Here is a 13,112-nt window from a genome sequence, read left to right on the forward strand (position 1 = left end):
TTTTCCGAAGTATTAATTAGACATAGTGTATAATATAATATCTTTGGTACAACTTATTTCAAATTGCAGACTATATTGTTCAAAAGCAGCTGAAAATGCAGTTTCTGTGTATTTTAGTGACTTTAATTACATATCTAAAAACAGTGATACATGTATTCTGATGCACAGGTCTTTGTATTCCGCCGGTACCGTCTGGCTGAGGTTTTACAATTTTGAGTAAACGAGAACAGTAAACATAATTTCTGAGAAAGATTACATTGCACAGCATATTACCTTGATATTCAGCGAAAAATAGGACACGATAAGCAGACCACAGGTCGTTATGGCTTTAGTAAAATGGCTCCACATTTTCAAAGATACGCGGAAATTGGAACAAATGCGCCAGCATCTCTCGCACGGGCACCGAAGCAGAAAATCGCCGCTCAGACAGATGCAAACTGCCACTACTATTCACCCACAACACAATGGGCACCTTTCTCGCGGAAAAGTTTAAAGAAACTTTGAGCTATTTAGTACATGGCAACGAAATATTACACTCTAACATCTCATCAACAGTATACGCTTTACCTAACTCATATTCCGTCAAGCTGCAACAGATTTTCTTTTCCGAAAATAATATAACTAAACTCTGTTCATATTAAAGAAAACTACATCAAACATCAATTAATGAGGCGTCTATGTTACCGCCCTTTGTAATCGCAAGCGTCAAGTGACGAAACACTTATACGTACTCGTGACCTTCGCAAGAGCTGGTACACAGACAAGTCAATTGCACGTGTAATGACTATTTTATTTTATTTTTATTTAAAGAAAACTACATCAAGCATACACCCATCTTCATTGCAGGTTATAGTTGATTTACGAGGCATGCCAACGTGAATAAATAATTTTATTTATATCCTCACAATTTGCAGAGTTGTAAATATTCCAATGTCCAAAAATAAACAGTTAGAACAAGGGAAACGATCGTGAAGTCGTTTATTTTTGAGCATACGCAAAAATTAAATGTTCCAGTGTTTTACGTACGATACCTAAAAATACATCCTTATTTTTATTGTAAAAAGACAATACGTATTGAAATGACCAAATCTGCGGCTTTTATAACTTGTAAATATCCGCTGTTTATTATTACGATTAACGTTTTTATTGTAGTAACGGGGCCATGGGCGACATGGATTTTATAGACGTTATAAAAGCGCGTGATTTAATTTCTCCCTGTTTTCGTATGTGTGTATGTATGTATTGTATAAAATGGACGAGCTAGGGCGGCAAACCGACCAACAACGATTGACCGACCACTCGACAACAGTCGTCGACAGTGATTGTGACGGAATGAATTACTTTGGCCCGCTACATCAAATCACCGAACCTATAAATGGATAAATTGGTTCCGAAACCGAATTTTGTCGCTCATCAGTCCTTGTTCACGAAACAGTTAACATTTATGAATTTAATTGACCCGCGCGCACCTCCATTAATCTGTCCATGCCATTACGGTGAAATATTAATGCAACAATTAATACAAAAAAAAACTAGTCACTAGTAAATAAATGAAACGTGAAATAATTAACACTCAATAAAGAATGCAAAAAGTTCCAGTTGGAAATCCGATCCTAATGTTTCGTCGTCGATAATAGAAAATTCGGAAGGAAACTGTCGAGATATCAACCATCTGTGGTTGTCCCAGTTGCAGTTTAAACTAATTGTTGTACGTCGCTTGTTAAATAAATTTGTGAAACTTTACGGAATGTTTGTTATTTATTTTAATATTTTTAAATGTTTCACCAAGTGATTTACGAAAAATCCATCTCCTAAATCATTATGCACTTAAGTCGAGCTCCATTGGATGATAGAAATTTGGTTATAATAGGCTCTTAAAGTTTAATGGAAATCTAAAATCTCTGATAGATAATCGTGTGAGGTTATCAGGGACATAAAGCAGTCTGCTTGGAACGCTTAGATAAAAGGTCAACCCTCCCATTCGTGATCACTTTACAATAGCATCTTAAATGTTTTGCAGTACTTGTAGGGCAGTCAGATCGTCATTCCTTCTATTCATCGTAATCATCATTATTGGAGAAGATCGTTTGAGACGTAATGGTTTGGGAACTCAGATGGTGCTGGTATATTTGATCCACAGTTCAGACACAGGCAAGATATCAAGGAGACGTAGGGAAATGGACTAACTATTTAAGCACCTTGAATATTCACTGTCATCAATAACTAGGTTTAAATCATATAGAACATACATCATCCGTCACATTGTAGTCTCCCATCTGAAACCTACAATTTTCTCATTGATAAGCTTACGTAGCAATCCTATTCTTTATAATCTTCGTGAGTGGCTTCAAAAATGAATAACGAAAGTCCATATTTCTGACAGTTCGAGACAAAAATATTTTGGAATCCATTCGCCACAATTAACCCACAGGTTTTAATTAAGCTCCTTCGATACGCTACTCTACTTCAAAAATTTTAATTCATTACAGAAAATGATCCTTCAGTTTAATTTATTTCAGAAACATTTGAAAACTAGTAGCAAAATAAAAGTGACTGAATTATCGAATCCAACAAAAGTACGTATGGATAAAGTTTATATAGAATCAGTGAACGAAGTCTTCTGTAAGTTTTCTGGACTATTTAGTATTCTTTCCAATATCTTTCGACAAACATGAGACACATGTCGTTTGGAGAGTTTCCTGTCCAATTCAAATACCGACTTCTTTAGGCGGTGATTCAGAGTTCGATCGTAAATTCTTCACCACACCGATCACACAGGTCAAGCACTCTATTGGATAAACGGCCATGTTGTATGGAAACACGATCGACAATGCCACTACTAGCTCAATGACTGACTGACTAGTTGGATGGATGGAAAGAACGGATTGTTCGCATACACCATGTCTCCATACCGCTACTAACCAAGAGGAAAACGGCACAGGCAGCCGGTAGTCAGCCATCCAACCGTCCCATCCAGTCAGCCAGAGGTGCAATTAGGCGAAAAGCCGTGATTCGATTTGACGTCGCGACATCCACTGAATAAAGTGCAGCCCGTGGCTCACGTGCCTACACCATGGGTCACTGCACACGGCTCCCAGCGAACGGCTAACGACGCTGCCACTGCGCTCTATTTCTACTACCTTTCTATTCCAGACTTGAATATCGATAAAAACGACAGAAAATGCGCGAAAATCCCTATATTTTACTTTGTCAGATTTAAAGGGAGGTTTTGGGAACTGAGAAAAAGTGAATAACTAAAAAAAATTAGGCTAGTTTAGGTTAGATTCGTATATCGGCGGTAATACTATAGCTATTTCAAGATCTCATGAGCTTTCGCATGTACGAGAGCGGAAAATCCAAGGATACCAGACTATAAGGATAACAGCCTTGCCTATGCTTGCTATACACGTACTTGACTAAAAATTAGAAGCAGGTTAACCCGACATATGTGAGGACCTAATAAGGCTGTCCAGTTTAAGGGATTCCCAGTGAGATCCTAATGGCGATTGAATAAAGATATCCGAAATAAGAATATACTTGTCAGGTCCAAATCAGGATGTCCACAGTTTATCCTAGCAAAGTTAAAAATTGATGAAATCAAGTTTTCCACGCTAGGATCTTATAAGCATTAGATCGTTTCATGCTTTACAGGGTACCCGAGATAAAAATGTTCAGTTTTATTCATTCAGCCTCTCTGTGAGAGACTCGAATCTCTGAATTAACAATTTTATCGTTCGAGTCTCTCATAGAGACTGTAAAAGATTCATAATAGCGCCTAGGCAATAACTGAGAGACCGTGAAAGACTGTGAGAGTTGCTCCCAGAGACGCTGAAAGGCTCTGGAAGACTCTGAGAGACAGGAGAGAGACTGAAACTTTTTGTCTAGGATAAATATAATTAAATTCTGATCAAGATTAAGTATCGATAAACTTGATTGGCTAGAGTTTAAATACCATCAGATGATTTTTCAAGAGAAAATGGATTTTCCTTCTTGTTAAATGTCAATTACAATTTTGCCAGTTTTTTTATACGTCAGAAAAATTTTATCAATAAATCTATGGTTGTCTTAAAACTGACCTATTTTAGTAATAAATTTGCAATCAGGTTTTGATAGGGTTCATTGAATTTCCCTACCAGGTCCTAATTTTTATTTCCTTATCAGGTCCTTCTTAAAAAAAAGTGTAACAGTCCTACTCATATTCACATAGGGTGGTCCTTGTCAGGACCTTGTATGAATCGAGGTTATACCCTGTCAGGTCAACGATCATAATTTCTAGTCTAGTAAACGTGTCGCTTTGCGTTCGCAATGGGGGAAGGCAATACGAATGATGTGTATCGCTGTGAAGGATTCTAGGTTGTCAAACAAGGATAGGATAATAGGGTATCCTTGTTTATGCTCTGGTTTAACTTCGAAATTAATGCCTGTAAACATATTTGTTATAGATATATACGATAAAGTGCTAAAAAATTTGACAATTTGTTATATCATCACTTGAACATTAGCTCCCAAGTCCGCGCAAACTAGCAGGAAATTTAGAATAGCATTCATAACCAACATTACGAAAACATTGTCTCAACTGTTAGTCATAAGCCCTTCTATACAACCAAGTATTAAACTCCCGATAAACTATAAAAGTGACGCGTGAATGCCGTATTTTTAAGAGAAGGACAAAAGACTGGCGTGTTTTGTTACTGCAACTGAAGGCTACTGGAATTGGGATTCTGAGTTACCTGTAGGTACCTTGACCAGTCCGTTTGTTAAAAACTTAACAAAACTTACTGACGATTTATAAATTACTTAATACCTACTTGTAAAAGCTAATTATTACTTCTCATTTACAATTTTTATTAGCACTAGCTACCTCCTTCTTAGACCTACCTACTCCTTAGAACACGTTCCACGACTTGCAGGGTTAATTTCGTAGGTAATTTGTTAAATTAGGCTCATTTAGCTGCTGGTTTTTGACGTTATTTAATCTTATTTATTCCTTTGAACCGATTTACAACTCGATTAGAGTCGCGCTGATGCCTCCTCTGTGAGAGCTTTTGTACTAAAGCGATGTCTAACGTTGGAAACAAAAGCTTCTCGTCGTTCCTAACAGTTCATTAAAGCCGAAGATTTGCATTTCACTAACTTTGCCAAACGGGAATTGCGTTGCAGTTGACAGAACTTTAGTCGATTATTATCTGCCAAAGAACAATGGCTTTTTCATAAAGTAAATAAGTAATTATCCTTACTGCTTTAAACGTAATAAAATCACATCTCATTACTGTTGACTTTCCTTCTATCTAAATGAAAATAATAAAAGATTAATTCACTTTTGTGTAAAAATATAACCGTGATCACTGTGAATTACACAAATTAGTGCAACGTAATTAATAAATCTATATGAAACACATTAAATTTCCCAGTGGTTAATATTAAATATTAATGTCAAAATTCTTTCTTAAGTTTTATTCACTATAAATTACCTCAATTCAATGGCGAAAAATTGTTGCTGCTCTCACACCCTCGCCGGGAACCGAACCCTTTGACTTTACGCGCCAGTCCAACCCTTATCACACAAAGAAATACCACAATGCAACGTCATTGGTATTGGATCAGTGTACCACTATAGAGTAGTTGTGGTTATTATTACTAGCTACGTTATCTGTTCAAGGCCAGTGGCTGATTTGTTATGGTTATGGTTTCGAGAATTGCCGATACAAGGTGTGTGTTCCGAAATATAACCCAACATACTGGCCAGTGCTGATGACGTCATAAATCGGCGCCATATTGTACTGGTGTGCCACCATATTGTACTGGTGAGACAAATGTGATGTAGTAGTATATCAAACGGGCGTGTGTGCATCAGACTTTGAGGAATTTTTTATTGTAAGAAACTTTAATAACTTTTAGAGCAAAATTATTGTAAACGAGCACAAACACTATTGTCAATATGGCGTCAATTTGACATCAATGCACTGGCCAGTATATTTCGGAACGAATCAACAGTATGGCGTCGATTCATTACGTCATCAGCACTGATCAGTATGCTGGGTTATATTTCGGAACACACCCAAGGAATTACTCAAGAGGAAAGAGAGGAGCGCGAAAACCGGGAAGCAGACTTACTCTTACTACCGCATGGTACAGACCTTTTAATATTCTTATTTCTCAATTTCATTGAGGACTACACCTCCATATAATAGACACGAAATATAAACCAACATTGGCTCTTTTTCATGTGACACTGCGGCGAAGTTTAAAGAAACAGTTGCTGCATCCTTACCATTTGCAGCGGGTGCGAGCCTTGCAGCAGCGAACTGATTTTCAGCCGCGAATAGATTTGTGTCAGTGGTTTTAGGCAAAAACGTGCTTCAGACGCCAATTTTTCTCATACGGTAATGCTCGTATTGGTAGTACGGATCTGACTCCGCAGGACTACCTTGTAGGGAGTTGTGTGGAACCGTGTGATGATTGCTGTAAACGAAATTCACCCAAAAGCCTGAAGTTTTTGCTATAGTTGTTTATGTTTACTTTAAACGTTGGAGAACAATCATTGTTCCAGGTGTAGCAACTCAATTCTTATTGGAATTTGTGCTCAAAGATTTAGTTGTACTACACGAGCATTTCCAAATCACGTCTAGGACACACTTGGGATTGTATTTTTATGGTTTTGTTAAAGTCTGTTTTCAAAAGCTCCGCACTTATTTCAATTACACCCTATATACTTAATAAGTACAGATGAACAACAGAAAACGAACTATTCTCGTTGACTCTTATCTACTATCGCAACGTTTCAGTTCATTTGAATTCACTCTCGAAACAGTAAGCGTATGCCAACAACTGATAAGAAACAATAAGTTAGATGGAGTCGTGGTAACTACAGTAGTTCCAATATGTGCCGGTAGATAGAGTTTAGTTAGAGGAAGAGTGATGGCGAGAAGTCGAAGATTTGGCAAACGGGTAGAGACGAAGAAAACAGAATCTGTCTCTGTCTAGTCTGTAGCGAATGAACGTGATCAAAAATGAGCAGCATACTTGGATCCGCGGAATTTAATAGATGCGAACGGAGGCAAACAGTTGCTTTAGTCGCTTCGTTAGAGAGCCATTTCGACATAAAGAGATTACGTTTGAATAGTGGTTGTTATGAGAAATGTATGTATTCATTAAAAGGCTATTATGTTTAGATTGCAGTTAAACAAGGTTTCAAAGCACTTTATCAACGTGGATGCTGTACAAGTTTTAATTCCGCTCGCGAATAACTACTTCGAGTGTGACTTGATTTAAGATTCAACTGGATTCGTTCTAAAGTATCTGTATTCAAAATTTTAGTGGCAGTTCGTAATTATTACGGTAAAAGATAAGAAATTAAATATTATTCCAAACGTTAAATTCCTTCAAATAACTTATAGGTACCATTCAATTATTTAGTTCTCGTATTAGGAATAAGAATCTCGTAATTAAAAATAGAGCGCGACTTCTGTCTTTGTTTGAATTGTATTCTCGTTCTACCACCGAAGAGCGAAATATGCGATAAAGTATAGTATAATGCTTAAGAATTACACAGCTTTCTGTCCAAAACACATTTGCGACAGTATTGCGCCTTCTCAAATTGACCTATGTACCCGCGGTACTGTTCAGATTTTACGCCCACTGATTACTATAATAATGGGAATGTTGCATTTTAAGCTTTAAATTTAAAATTAAGGACAAATTTACTTAATGTTTAGCAATAAAGCAATTTGATTACATAAAACCCATGGATTACAAATAAATTATCTAAAAATTAATTAAAAATGTACGTAATTATTTAAGGATAATTCCCTGCGAAAGTTAGTTTTTTATTAATTTTTTAGCATCATGAATAAACTTTTTTATAGGATATTGACCTGGTGTTATTGTTTGACGTTAATATTACATGAAGAAACATAAAAATACATAAATCCTTGATCTAAATATTACGATCAAAAAGAAATATTGAAATGAAAATAGCATATTCATTAAAAATTCGGAAAGAGAAAGTGTTGAAGATGTTGTTCGGGAAAATCCCTACGCTTTACAATCCTTATTCTCCACGCGTTTCTAGCGGTATAAACATCACGTAAAAAATGTCTCAAATTCTAGAAGTCTCCTCTTCCTCGCAAGAACATTAGGAAGGAATAAGAATTCTAAAATGAAAGGGGGGTCGGACATTTAAACTTTTATATTTGAAATTCATGAACACGACGCTATATCTCTTAAAAGTCGATGAATTATTTATGACTTTTCTTTCGGAATTCATCTAACATTAAGACATTTTTGGTCTTTAAAGTAGGGGTCAGTAAGTGTACACCTATTTCAAAATACTACAGATGAAAGTTAATAAACGAATTTATATGGATAGTGCGTATAACAGTACAATTATACAGTATGGTATGGCGTTATAGATGATACCACACTTTTATAGATGAAGTAGGTAGCACGCAGAAGGACGAAGAAAGAGGGAACACATTCCAATCCCTAGCTGCTTTTTGTAACATCTAATCTATAGTTGGTACGTTCAAAATTGGCATAGTCCGCAAAAGAAATGTTGCATTTACTATCTTCTTTCAACTTACTAACTAGACTAGAGCGGTTGTTGACAGAACGCCTACTTTTACTCACGACAGACGTTGTAGGTATTATCGTAAACATAGAAAAGAGATGCCAGGGAAGAACTGCAGCGGACACTAATAAAGAAAAATGAATAGCATGTGTGTAATAGAAAGAGATGGAAACAAGCAGAATTTGAACATGTTGCTAGCATCGGACTTTAAAGAAAGTTCAATATGTTCAGGAATTTAGGAAAGCAAAGACGTTTGTTTAAAGATATAATTCTAGCCAGGTAATTATAAAGCCGACCCTGATCTTTTGCCTACCTAAGCAACCTCTAACCGCTGTACCGCTTGTTATTATTCGGTTATCTCTTTTAACATTGTCTGTAGTACTCAGGAAGCATTTCCTCACTTCCCTAGACAAAATTTTTCAGTCTCTCTCCAATCTCTCAGTCTTTCAGAGTCTTTCAGCGTCTCTGAGAGCGTCTCTCACCGTATTTCACAATCTCTCAGTTATTGCCTAGGGGTTTTTATGGATCTCTCACAGTCTCTGTATGAGAGACTCGAACGATAAAATTGTTAATTCAGAGATTCGAGTCTCTTACAGAGAGACTGAATGAATAAAACTGAAAAATTGAAAGACACGAGTCTCTCGTAGAATTTTGATCGGTCCAACTATATCATAACAAGTCTTACTTCTATAATTGCCGACAAATAAATCTTGTCCTAAAACAAGGCATTGAAATATATTAATTTTTGCCCTTTTCTTACTAAAGTAGGTCGTTAATAAAGACGTTTCGATCAATAGACCTAAGTATTGCAATCAATATATAAGTACTAACCATTTATCTTGCGTTAACTACATATCAGCAGTGGAGGCAGATGTAATTTTCAGTTACAGAAACAGAGAAAAGATGTTATTGACTCTGTCAATTGCCATCGAAATGACCACGTTTGTTACAACCGCGGAACGGGGAAAATCCCATCGTCGCCGTCGTTCGAGCTGGATGTTACCTCTCTAAAACACTGCACACTACATTGCAACGTAACTAGACTTTTAACGGTCTCCTGTTTGTCAATGCAATTTCATTTGTGGGAAAAAATATTGCTAACGTTAACTGATTGGAAGCAGAATGAGATGTAATTCAAACTGTTGAAAGCAACAACGTTCCTCCAGCCACTATTTTCGATTTAATTGGAATACTACTACGACTTCATCCCTGTAGCACCCCGTCAACGATTTTTGGTAGAACAGACTCATTAGGTCAATGTTAGACCACTTTTTATGATGTGATTGTTAATAGATGTTATTAAAATTCTCAAATCGACGTATATATTTTTTATCATATCAAAAATATTTACAACAATAAACACTGATAATAAATCAATCAACTATCATTAGTCTTGATTTTTTTTTTCATATAGAACTAGAGGAAGAAGTAGAAGTAGAATAGTTAATCTAAAGATTTGTGCAATAAAATAAATTGTACATTCCAACAAACTCTAATAAAAGTACGATAAAATAAAGGTGTCTGTTTGGAGCGTGACGCTGTACGAGTGCGAAACATTGACGGTGGGAACTGCGGAAAAGAAAAGGTTAGAAGCGTTCGAAATGTGGTATTACAGGTGAATAATGAGGATACCGTGGATAGAGAAGGTTAGAAATGAAGAGGTATTAGAAAGAATAGGAGAACAAAGCTAGATTTGTTTAAATTCGTCATAGTGAGTAAAATCTAAATATGAATACATCATATTTCCTTATAAATATCAGAATATCACAGGTTTAGATTTTGTCAATGTTAAACCACGTACCTACCGCAAATTTTTAACTTTAATCAACATCAAAATATGACGCTTGTTTTTTTTTTTGCTTGGAAGCATCGTAGATTTTCACCCAAAAAGCAAGAACTGTTCCTTCTTGGTAATTTTTTGACAAGAAATATCACTATTGTTTAAAGAAATTGTCTTTCTTCTTGCTCAAAAAATTGTCCTGATGAATCATTCGAAATGTGGTGTTACAGGCGAATGATGAGGATACCTTAGATAGAGAAGGTTAAAAATGAAGATGTATTAGAAAGAATAGGAGAACAGAGGACTCTATGGAAGTCAATAAGAAATAGACGAGATAGACATGAAGGTCTAGTTCAGAGACATATTAGAGACAGGAACGGGATTTAGGAGGGGCAGAAGTAAACCTAGATTGCTGTTTGCAAATAGTTAAGGATGTGGGACGTTCTATGGCAGTTTTAGGGAAATGCGAAGATTAGCCCAGGATAGGAAAGAGTCGAGGTGCGTGTCCAACCAATCTTGGGAGTAACGACTTTATGATGATGATAATAATAAAGTCATAAATAAAACTACAGTAAAAGGAGAAGTAAGCATAGATTAGACGAAACAATTTATTTAAACTTCTTTATCCTCCACGTGTATACTTTAAATGTCTTTTTTCTTGGACTTTCAACTAGCTTTCTACCATGACATGTTATTACGTAAAACGGTCATTAAATCCGAACGTATCAAACAGTTAGTTTATGTATTAACTTCTAGTTTAAACGCTTTATCAACCACGTACAACTAACTACTCATTATCCACTTGTGAAATAGCAGCTATTTTACACTAGAAAATGGCATTATATTTAGCTCTAATTGTGTATATGCATCAACTGGTCTGATGTACTGAATTGATTTTCAATTACGTCCTTTGGCATGACGACGTGTCAGGTGGCCCTTATTCTCACATTAATATTCAATACACTCACATCTAATTCGGCTGGACATGACTCATCTACTGGCAGAATAGGATTTATTTTCAGGTTGAATTGCTGACAGCTTATATTATACCTATATACCAATAGCGTCAGAATTATTGTACAAATACGTAGTGTTAAGCTCCAAAAACAAAGACATTCGATATTGCATTTACTTGGTTGTTGTATCGATAGAAGGTATCGATGTCTAATACTTGGTATCGAATGATACGTATTGATTCGTACTTTTATGTGTTACCGGAAACGTATGATTTGTAGACAATTCCTAGGAAATGTATACAATTCCGAGGCTATCTAGGAAATATATAAAATATTGTTTCAAAGATTTTTTAATACACACATATCCTGGGAAATGTATACATTTCCTAGGAATTGTATGAAGTTCCGAAATTATACTAGGAAATGTATAAAACTAATGCTTCCTGTGAATAAAATACTCTAACATATCAGAGTAAGGAGATTGTCTAAACTCCAATCTTAATGTTTTTTGTCCACCATAACTACCTCAACTTAATGAAGGGAAAATTTGTTGCTCTCGCCGGGAATCGAACTCGGAAATACCGAACACCGAACAGCAACAAAATTTTACCTCAATAAATATTAGTTTATAGTGGGTAAAAAATTGAAAACAAATTTTCACATTAATATTTGATATTAACTACTATTAAAATTTCAATGTATTTGAAACTCCAATCTGTCATAAATCTACCTAACCAAACAATGACGTCACTAATGTATATGAATTTTTAGTATGTTTTAGAGGTGAATATGCTGATCATTTATATATATATATATCTGTTCGGCGCGGAAATGATAATGAAGCATATAGTTACTGGGTGATATTCATGCTCTGGCATTGTTGATGGTGTATAGCAATCATGATGGTCCCCCTAACTTAACCCTTTGCTCAGATAATAATCCAAACGTCAAAGTATTAAGGTTACAATGTGCTGAGTTTTCATTAAAAATTCTGAATAACTGATAAAATTGTGAGTATAAATGAACCGATCTGTATATACGAGCGTGGATTGATAAGTTTCCGGCCTAACCAAGAGATGACGCCACTAGGCCTACCTTGAGGTGACATTCTATAGTACCATCCTTGGATAGCTTGTAGCTATAGTTTCAGCCCGATCTCNCGAAACTGCTCTTGTTATATCATCACTTGAACATTAGCTCCCAAGTCCGCGCAAACTAGCAGGAAATTTAGAATAGCATTCATAACCAACATTACGAAAACATTGTCTCAACTGTTAGTCATAAGCCCTTCTATACAACCAAGTATTAAACTCCCGATAAACTATAAAAGTGACGCGTGAATGCCGTATTTTTAAGAGAAGGACAAAAGACTGGCGTGTTTTGTTACTGCAACTGAAGGCTACTGGAATTGGGATTCTGAGTTACCTGTAGGTACCTTGACCAGTCCGTTTGTTAAAAACTTAACAAAACTTACTGACGATTTATAAATTACTTAATACCTACTTGTAAAAGCTAATTATTACTTCTCATTTACAATTTTTATTAGCACTAGCTACCTCCTTCTTAGACCTACCTACTCCTTAGAACACGTTCCACGACTTGCAGGGTTAATTTCGTAGGTAATTTGTTAAATTAGGCTCATTTAGCTGCTGGTTTTTGACGTTATTTAATCTTATTTATTCCTTTGAACCGATTTACAACTCGATTAGAGTCGCGCTGATGCCTCCTCTGTGAGAGCTTTTGTACTAAAGCGATGTCTAACGTTGGAAACAAAAGCTTCTCGTCGTTCCTAACAGTTCATTAAAGC

The sequence above is a fragment of the Agrilus planipennis genome, unplaced genomic scaffold (genome assembly GCF_000699045.2).
Source record: "Agrilus planipennis isolate EAB-ADULT unplaced genomic scaffold, Apla_2.0 scaffold148, whole genome shotgun sequence".
NCBI lineage: Eukaryota > Metazoa > Arthropoda > Insecta > Coleoptera > Buprestidae > Agrilus > Agrilus planipennis.